General features: G+C 39.0%; 1 protein-coding gene across 1 annotated transcript in view; it reads right to left on the bottom strand.

Moving 5' to 3' along the window:
• Positions 1–10,162, bottom strand: part of Rfc4 (replication factor C subunit 4) — a 751,101-nt gene that overhangs the window by 53,356 nt on the left and 687,583 nt on the right. The gene's annotated exons all lie outside the window — the stretch shown is intronic.

The raw sequence follows: 10,162 nt of genomic DNA, 5'->3' as shown, positions 1-10,162 counted from the left end.
ATACTCAACCTCAAACAAGGCCGGCAAAAATTAATATGGCACTTGACCAGGACCCAGCAAGACTATTTCTGTGCTACTTCCCTTCCCCCATGCTGGTCTCTCTAGAATAGTTAGACCTGTCTTCCTCAGTCCCTCCTTCTAGCTCACCACAGTTGCCCAGAGCCAGCATGCCCCTAGTTCAGTCTCTGCCTTTCTTCATAGAGCTGGACCCCAAATCTTCCCCCATCTGCTAGTCCAACACCCACGCAACCGACCCACTGCATCAATCTAGGACTAATTGGACATGAACCTAGAGATTCAACAAGTACTTCTGGTCTAGGATTAGTGACAGTGTGGAGCCTAAAATTCAGAATGACCCAAAACCAAGCATCATTCTGGTCAAACCTGTCAGATTGGGGCAAGAGCAACCAAAGAACCAAACATCCACCCAACAAAAGTAAGATAAGATATTTACACCGAGAAATACCATAGATGCCATGGTTGCAGATGCCCATTCCTAGTGAAAAGGCAAAAATGTGAATAGTCAAGACAGTATGCCTTCTCCAGAAGCCCACAACTCCATTGTGATATTCCCTGAGAAAACCAATTTATTCAAATCACAAGACAGTGATTTCAAAATAGCAATTATAAATTTGTTCAAGGACTTAAAGGGATGTGAATAAATCCCCTACTGAAGGCTATAAGTGTACAAACAGTTGAATTAAATGAGGAAAATCATTTAAGAAATGAAAGCAGAATTTAGCAAAAAAAAAATAGAATCACTAAATAAAAACCAAATGAAATAAAAAAAATGGAAACCTCAACAGATTAAAAGACATGGAAGAGAGCATTTCAGGTTTTGAGGATAGAGCAGAAAAAATAGATCAGTAAGAGAAAATGCTAAATCTAAAATAAATTCCAGGCACAAAACATCCAGGAAATCTGGGACACTGTGAAAAGACAAAACCTACAAATTAGTTATAGAGGAAGGAAAAGAAAATCAGATCAAAGATATAAAAATATTTCAAATAAAATCATAGATTTTTTTTTTTGCCAATCTAAAGAAAGAAATGTTCAGCAAGGGGCAAGAGGCACACAGAACACCAAATAGACAAGACCAGACAAGAAAGTCCCCAGGACACATACTAAACAAAACAATGTGCAGAACAAAGAAAGGATACTGGGCTGGAGAGATGTCTCAGAGGTTAAAAGAACTGACTGCTGTTCTGAAGGTCCTGAGTTCAATTCCCAGCAACCACATGATGGCTCACACCCATCTATAATTAGATCTGGTGCCAAGAACACTATATACATAATAAATAAATTTAAAAAAAAAAGAAAGGATACTAAAAGCTGCAAGAGTAAAAGACTAACTCACATAGGAAGAAGACCCATTAGAATAACACCTGCCTTTTCAGTGGAGTCTCTAAAAGCCAAAAGGCCTGCATGGATGTTCTACAACCTCTGAAAGGCCATAGATACCAACCAAGACTATTATACCCAGAAATACTATCAATCATAACCAAGGGAGAAAGAAAAAACATCTCATGATAGAAACAAATTTAAACAATTTTTAAAATCAACCCAGTTCTACAGAAGACACTAGAAGGAAAATATTAGTATGAAGAGAGGTTAAACACACCCAAGAGGACACAGGGATAAATAATCCCAGGATAGTTAATTGACAGATAAAAGAAAAAATACTACCATAACAAAATAGTAAGAATTAATAAACCCCGCTGAATAATAACTAGCAATGTTGATGGCATCTATTACCCCCCAAAGACACAACTAGCCTTCTGAACTAAAAAACAGAATTTATCTTTCTGTTGCATTCAAGAAACACACCTCACAAATAGGGACAAACCTTACCTTAGAATAAAACGATGGAAAAGGGTGTTCTAAGAAAATAGAACCAAGAAGCAAGCAGGTGTAGCTGTTGTAATACCTAGTAGAGTAGTCTCCAAACAAAAACCAATCAGGAGAGATGGGGAAGGACCCTATGTATTCCTTGAAAAAAAAATCCACCAAGATAATATACTTTTAAACATTCATGTGCCAACACAAGGGCATCCAAGTTAAAAAAAAAAACATTACTACATTTAAGATTACATATTAACCCTAACAAGTGATAGTGACTTCAGTATCCCACTTTTGCCAATGGACAGGGAATCCAGACAAAAACTAGACAGAGAAATGATGCAGTTAAATCACATCATAAATTAAATGGACCGAACAGACATTTACAGAGCATTCCACCCAAAGCTAAAGAATACATTTTATTCTCAGCATACCATAGAACTTTCTCCAAAATTGACCATGTATTGGTGAACAAAGCAAGACTTCACAGAGGAAAACTAAAGCCACACCCTGCATCTTCTCTGACTAGCAGAGGTCAAAGGTGGACACCAGCAACAGAAACTGCAGTAATCTCATGAACTCGTGTACACTAAAGAACTCACTACTAGAAGAAAACTGAGTTAAGGTAGAAATAAGGAAATTAAAAACTTTTTTAGAATTGAATGAAAAAAACATATCTAACACAATGGGGCATATGGAGGCAGTTCTAAAAGAAAAATTCATAGCACTAAATGCCTACATAAAAAAATTGGAGACATAAAAAAAATTGGAGACATAGTATAACTTATCATAAAATAATAACACACTTGAAGGCTCTAGAAAAGTAAGAAGAAATAATACCTCAAAAAGAGTAGACAGGAAGAAATCAATTTAGGGCTGAAGTCAATGAATATAAACAAGCCAACAAAATCACAAAGAATCAACGAAGAGCTGTTTTTTTTTTTTTTGAGAAAATCAACAAGATTTGCAAGCCTTTAGTCAAATTAGCAAAAATATATAGGGAAGATCCAAATTAACAAAATTAGAGATAAAAAAGGGAGACATTACAGCAGCTATCAAAAAATTACAGAGACCCATAAAGGCATACTCTAAAAACCTGTATTATACCAAACGAAAATAAAAAAGAAATGGATAAATTTCTTGATATGTGACCTAAAAAGCTAAACCAAGAGAAAACAAACAAAATAGGCCTATAATCCCGAGTGAAATAGAAGAAGTTATTAAAATCTCCCTCCCCGCAAAAGGCCCAGGGCCAGATGGATTCCTCCCAGAATTCTACCAGACTTTCAAAGAACTGACACTAACATGCCTCCGATTATTCCACAAAATAGAAACTGAAGAATTATCCTGGTACCCAAGCCACACAAAGACTTGGCAAAAGATTATCCAATATCCCTTATGAACATAGATGCAAAAAAAATCTCAATAAAATCCTTGCAAACTAAATTCAATAACACATAAAAAAACACCCATGATAAAGTTGGCTTCATGCCAGAGATGCAGGGATGGTTCATTTATTGATGCAAATCAATAAATATAATTGACTGCACAAATAAACTGAAAGACAAAACCCCCATGATCATCCCATTAGATGCAGAAAAAGCCTTTGACAAAATCCAACACCCTTTTATGATAAAAATTCCTGGAAATCCTAGGAATATAAGGGCCATACTTCAACATAATAAAGACAATTTACAGCATGCCCACAGCCAGTATCATCCTAAATAGAGAGAAATTAAAACATTTTTGTTAAATTAGGAACTATACAAGGGAGTCCACTCTCTCTATACCTATGCAATACAATACTTGTAGTCCTAGCTTGAGCAATAAGACAACTGAAGTAGATCACAGGAATACAAATAGAAAAAGAAGTCAAAGTATTCTTACTTGCAGATGACATGATTTTATACATAAATAACCCTAAAAACTCCACCGGGGAAACTTTAACAGCTGATAAATACTTTCAGCAAACCAGCAGGATATAAAACTAACACACAAAAATCAGTAGTCTTCCTTTATACAAATGGCAAACAGATGGAGAAAGATTGGGGGAAAATACCTTTCACAAAAGCCTAAAATAAAAAGAAAACAAAATTTAACTTTAACCAAGCAAGAGAAAGTCTTGTAGATTAAAATCCAAGAAATCGTAGATCATAAGATATGAAGATCTCCCATGTTCATAGATTGGTATGATTAATGCTGCAAAAATGGCCATCCTACCAAAAAGCAATCTACAAAATTAATGCAATCCCTTCCAAAATCACAAATTTTCACAGAAATTGAAAAAAATTAAACTCTGTATAGAAATGCAAAACACCCAAGATAGGGCTGGAGAGATGGCTCAGCAGTTAAGAGCATCGACAGATTTTTCAGAGGATCTGGGTTCAGTTCCCAGCACCCACATTATGGCAGGTCACAGCTGTCTGTGACTCCAGTTCTAAGAGACCCAACACCCATGGCAAAACACCAACGGACATAAAATAAAAATAAATAAGAAATTTAAAGAAGAAAAAAACACCCAAGATAGCTTTTAAAAATTCTGAATAATAGAGGAATTGCTGGAGGTATCACAATCCCAGATTTTAAGTGGTCTTGCAGAGATATGGTAATAAAAAGCATCATGACATTGTCTTAAACACAGACACATTGCTCAATGGAATAGAATCAAAGACCTGGAGATGATTCTACACACCTACAGAGAGCCGAGGTTTTTTTTTAATTTATTTATTAAAGATTTCTGTCTCTTCCCCACCTCCGCCTCCCCTTTCCCTCCCCAGAGAGCCGAGTTTTGACAAAGAAGCCAAAAATATACACTGGAGAAAAGGCAACATCTTCAAGAAATGGTGCTGGTCAAACTTTATGACTACATGTTGAAGAATACAAAAAGATCCATATTCATTTCCCTGCATAAATATTACCCTTCAATTCCAAATGGATTAAGGACCTCAACATAAGACCAGGTACTCAGAATCTGATAAAAGAGAAAGTGGAGAATAGCCTTGAACTCATCGGCACAGGAAAGATTTTCTGAACAAGAAACTGACAGCACAGACACTGAGATCAACAATTAATGAATGAGAACTGTGAAAGGTGATCTGTGAACTCTGTGAACTATAAAAGTGACAGGTGTGGCAAGATATGAAATAGTGGTACAATAGTGGCATGGGCGTCATGGGAGTTATCAATAGATTTCTGATTGGAAGAGACTCATGCCTGGTGCTGTAAATTTGACCAAGAGTAAATAGTGGGGAGCTCACAGGCCCCAGGGATGAACATACCACTGCTATTCTACTAAATGGTCATAGTGTCAAAAATGAAATGAATGAAATTTATGCTCTGGCAATGCTGAAGCATGCATGGGCAGCCCGTATATGGCGGTTCTGTTGAATTTGTCCATGTTGGGTTTCATGGTCTAAGTTGATGAGGGCAACTGACCAGGTCTTGTCCTCAAGAGGATACCAGATCTCATTACAGATGGTTGCGAGCCACCACGTGGTTGCTGGGAATTGAACTCAGTACTTTAGGAAGAGTATATAGTGCTCTTAACTGCTGAGCCATCTCTGCACCTGCCCTCTAAATTCATGTCTCTAAACCCATAGATTAGTACAGCTCTCAGACCGCAGCAGAGAAGTTTCACTTCTGTATGGTGGATAGTGGTTAACACAGAAACTCACAGCTGGTCAAAATGCAGACAACATATGCCAGGGAGTGCTCACCCAGAGGTGGTATATCTCTATCACCCTGCACTGAGTCTTAGGGGCCTTTGCAGAAGAGGAGGTGGAAGTATAACAGGCAGAGGTTGGGGAGTTGAACCAGATTGAAACAGATCTAGAAAGGACAAGATCCCAACACCTTACTCATAGCAGCTATGGTTGCCTGCAAAAACCTTCACAAATTCAATTCTGTGAGCATTCCAGCTCATAGTGAGAGGGACTCAGGAGTCCCTTCTGCTGAGGAGCTATGGACAGTTGATGGCTTCTAGGGGAGAAAGAGTCAGGTTTTTTTTTTTAAAGGTGTGACTCGTTGCATGTTGAATTCATTCTACTGGATGGCCCCACACTTGTGAGTACATTGGCAGCACAATCTGGACTTATGCAGCAGGGGGGACGAGAAAGAGAGAGAGAGAGAGAGAGAGAGAGAGAGAGAGAGAGAGAGAGAGAGAGAAAGAGAGAAAGAGAGAGAGAGAGATCAAGAAGCATGAAGTTGAGAGGGGTTAGGGAGGGGAGGATCTAGGAAGAGTTAAGGGAGGGTGGACTATGGTCAAAATATATTGTAAGAAATTCTCAAAGATTTAATAAGAGTATTAGTATTATATTAAAACTGACTGATTTGAAGATTGTCTATTTATTTTCCATTCTGATAACTTTTGCTTGATGTATTCTGAATCTCTGTCATTAGGGTCAGACACAATATGTTGTCTTCTTGGAGAATTCACTCTTTCATCCCTGCAAGGGGCCTCAGAGTTGGCACGGAAGATACCCAGATACCAAATTCTTAACACAGTGGAGATTTTCTTACCCCAGAGGGGCTGGAAGCAGGAGGGTGTTGCCTCTGGGTCAGGCAAAGACACAGCAGGTGTATCAGCAGGAGTGGGTTTTGAGGAGAAAAAGGAGTCTGTGCTGGGATGGGTTGGAAAGTCCTGACTGGACATGGTAGCCAGTGCATCCCAACAATGAATTTTGATTGCAGGACCTTGGTGTTTTGATAGCTGGACCTTGGACTTTTAGTTAGGCATAAGGACATGGCCAAGTAAGGGAGTAACCCTTGGCGGCTAGCTTTAGGAATGTAATCTAATGGTTTAGCAAGGGAGAGGGAAGCAGGTAGGAGAAAGCCTGCTGGTGCCACGTTTGCCGTGCTCAGGACTGTTAGAGAGACTTTCATTCCCTGTACAATGTCCTGATTTTTAAAATTAATTAACTATTTCATTTTATGAGCATTGGTGTTTTGCCTGCATGTATTTCTGTGTCTGTGTGTAGGATTCCCTGGAACTGGAGTTACAGATCACTGTGAGCTGCCATGTGGGTGCTAAGAATTGAACCCGGGTCCTCTGGAAGAGTAGTTAGTGCTCTTAACTGCTAAGTCATCTCTCCAGCCCCATAATGTACATGTTGTGTGCACTACAGCACATGTGTGGAGGCCAGAGGACAACCAGCTGAAATCAGTGCTCCCCTCCATCTGTGGGTCCTGAGCGAATCCAGGGATTTCACTGCCCCACCAGCCATCTCACTGCCCTGAATGCCCTTCTTTAGCTCTGGTAATTTTTATTGCTATGAAGTTGTTTCTTCACTAATTGTGTGTGTGTGTGTGTGTGTGTGTGCGCGCACATGCTCGTGTGCATGTGTCTTAGTTAGGGTTCCTATTGCTGTGAAAAGACAACATGGCCACAGCAACTCTTATAAGAAAAACATTTAATTGAGAGGGCTCGCTTGTAGTTTCAGAGGTTCAGTCCATTATCATCACGGCAGGGAGCATGGCAGCATGCAGGCAGATGTGGTACTGGAAGAACAGCAGAGTCTTACATCTTGCAGGCATCAGGAAGTCGACTAAGACACTGGGTGGTATCGTGAGCATAGAAATCTTCAAAGACTGCCCTCTAAGTGACACATTTCCTCCAACAAGGTCATACCTAGTCCAACAAAGCCACACCTCCTAATAGTGCCACTCCCTATGAGATTATGGAGGCCTAATAGGACTTACCATCATGTCTTAGGTTTTCTATTGCTGTAAAGAGACACCATGACCATGGCAACTCTTATAAAGGAAAACATTTCATTGGGGCTGGCTTGCAATTCAGAGATTTAGTCCATTATCGTCACGGCAGGAAGTATGGTGGACCACAGGCTGATACGGTGCTGGAGAGGGACTGAGACTTCTACATCTGGATCCTCAGGCAGCACGAAGAAAGAGTGATGCACTGGGCCTGTCTTGAGCATCCAAGACCTCAAAGTCCACCCCCAATGATACACCTCCTCCAACAAGGCCATACCTCTGCCATGCTCCCTGCCGTGATGATAACGGACTGAACCTCTGATACTAGAAGCGAGCCCTCTCAATTAAATGTTTTTCTTATAAGAGTTGCTGTGGTCCTAATAGTGCGACTCCCTAGGAGCCTATGGGGGCCATTTTCTTTCAAACCACCACACATCAGGCTGTGGAAAGTAAGCAACAGCTTTGGCAATATAGACTGTGATGTTTTGTTTTTTCCATGGGGCTTTGTCGGGTAATGACTCAACGAGATGTAACCCATTCTTGGCAATGGAGGTTTTACTTGATGTTGTAAGCTATATAGTTGAATCATTGTCTCCTCTATTTGGTGACTCCATTTAGATTTCCTTCATATATACATATATTTTAGAAAGCATCCGCAGTAGTCAGCTTCCATATGGTTTCTGTATGGCTTTTATTGTTACCCCTCTCTGTATTTTTTTCTTTAACTTTCTCTTCCAGCCCCCTCCCTAGTAAATCCTCCTATTCTAGCTTTCCCCCTGTCTCTCTATAATAATATATTCTATTCCCTCCTCCTTGGGATATCCTCTCCTCACCCCTAGTCCTTTACTAGGTACCTAACCTCTATGGTTATATGTATTGTAGCACACATACCAAAGGCTTAAATGCTAACATCCACATATAAGAGAAAACACACAATGAGTTTGGGTTGCCTCATTCAGGATGATTGTTTCCAGATCTTTTCACTTACTTGTGAATTTCATAATTTCATTTTTCTTAATAACCGAGTAATATTCCATCATGTAAATGTACCACATTTTTGTCATCCATTTATTAGTTGATGGGCATCTAGGCTATTTCCAGTTTCTGGCTATTATGAATTAAGTATCAACGAGCACAGATGAACAAGATGTAAAGTCCTGTGGGGACATGCCCGAGGGTCATAAAGCCAGATCTTGAAGTAAATCTATTCCTGGCTTCTTGAGGAACAGCGGCCACACCAATTTCCATAGTGACTGTATAAACTGGCATTCCCACCAACAATGAATAAGTGTTCCTTCCTCTCTCCCCGAATCCTTGCCAGTGCATGCTGTCATTTGTTTTAGTGATCTTGGCCTGGCTGGCTGGTGTAAGACATTTCAGAGTAGTTTTAGCTTTCATTGCCCTGATGGCTAAGGATGTTGAAACCTCAGCCATTTGGGTTTCATCTTTTGAGAACTCTCTGTTTAGTTCACTACCTCATTTTTTTTAAATTGAGTTGTTTATTTTCTTGATGTTCAGTTGTTTGAGTCTTTATATATTTTGGGCACTAATCTTCATTCAGATATGTACACAGATCTTTATTCTGCAGGCTGCTGTTTTACATAAGCAACGGTGCCTGTATAACTTTTCTATAGAGAGAAGTATTTTTTAGAGTTCTCATTTATTATTTGTTGATTTCAGTGTTTGCACTAGCCGTTTCTTGTTCAGAAAGGCCTTTCCTGTGCCAATGAGTTCACAGCTATTCTTTACTTTCTCTTCTATCAGGTTCAGTGTACCTGGTCTTATGTTGAGGTCCTTAATCCATTTGGAATTGGAGTTTGTGCAGGGTGAATATGGATCTATTGGTATTCTTCTACATGTAGTTATAAAGTTTGACCAGCAACATTTATTAAAGATGTTGCCTTTTCTCCAGTGTCTAATTTTGGCTTCTTGGTCAAAACTCAGCTCTCTGTGGGTATGTAGAATCATATCCAGGTCTTTGACTCTATTTCATTGATCAATGTATCTGTGTTTATACCACTATTATGCTGTTTTTATTACTATATCTCTGTAATACAGATTGAAACCTGGGATGTTGATACCATCAGCAATTCTTTTATTTAGGTTTTGTTTTGTTTGTTTGTTTTGCTATCCTGGGTGTTTTCTGTTTCTATACAAAGCTTAATGTTTTTTTCAATTTCTATGAAAAATTGTGCTGAAATTTTGAAAGCAATTGTATTGAATCAATAGGTTGCTTTTGGTAGGGTAGCCATTTTCACAAGATTAATTCTAACCAATCCTTAACATGGGAGATCATTACATCTTCTGATATCTTATTCTCTCTTCAATATTTTAAAGTTTTTATTATAATAGGTTTTTCACTCGTTTGGTTAGAGTTATTTCAAGGTTTTTATATTCATCTATTAAGCCTATTATGAAAGCTCCTGCTGCCCCTATTTTTCTGTATGTTATTTATATATAGAAAGGTGAATAATTCTCGTGCGTTAAGTTTGTATCCCGCTGCTTTGCTGAAAATGTTCATCCACTGCAGATGTTTCCTAGTGTTCATCCACTGCAGATGAGGTTTCCTAGTGCTAATCCACTGCAGATGTTTCCTAGTGTTCATCCACTGCAG

Source organism: Alexandromys fortis, unplaced genomic scaffold (genome assembly GCF_014885135.2).
Source record: "Alexandromys fortis isolate MF-2015 unplaced genomic scaffold, M_Fortis_MF-2015_v1.1 scaffold_100_3062768_6864082, whole genome shotgun sequence".
NCBI lineage: Eukaryota > Metazoa > Chordata > Mammalia > Rodentia > Cricetidae > Alexandromys > Alexandromys fortis.
The sequence above is the reverse complement of the archived record's forward strand: the minus strand, read 5'-3'. Positions and strand labels throughout refer to the sequence as shown.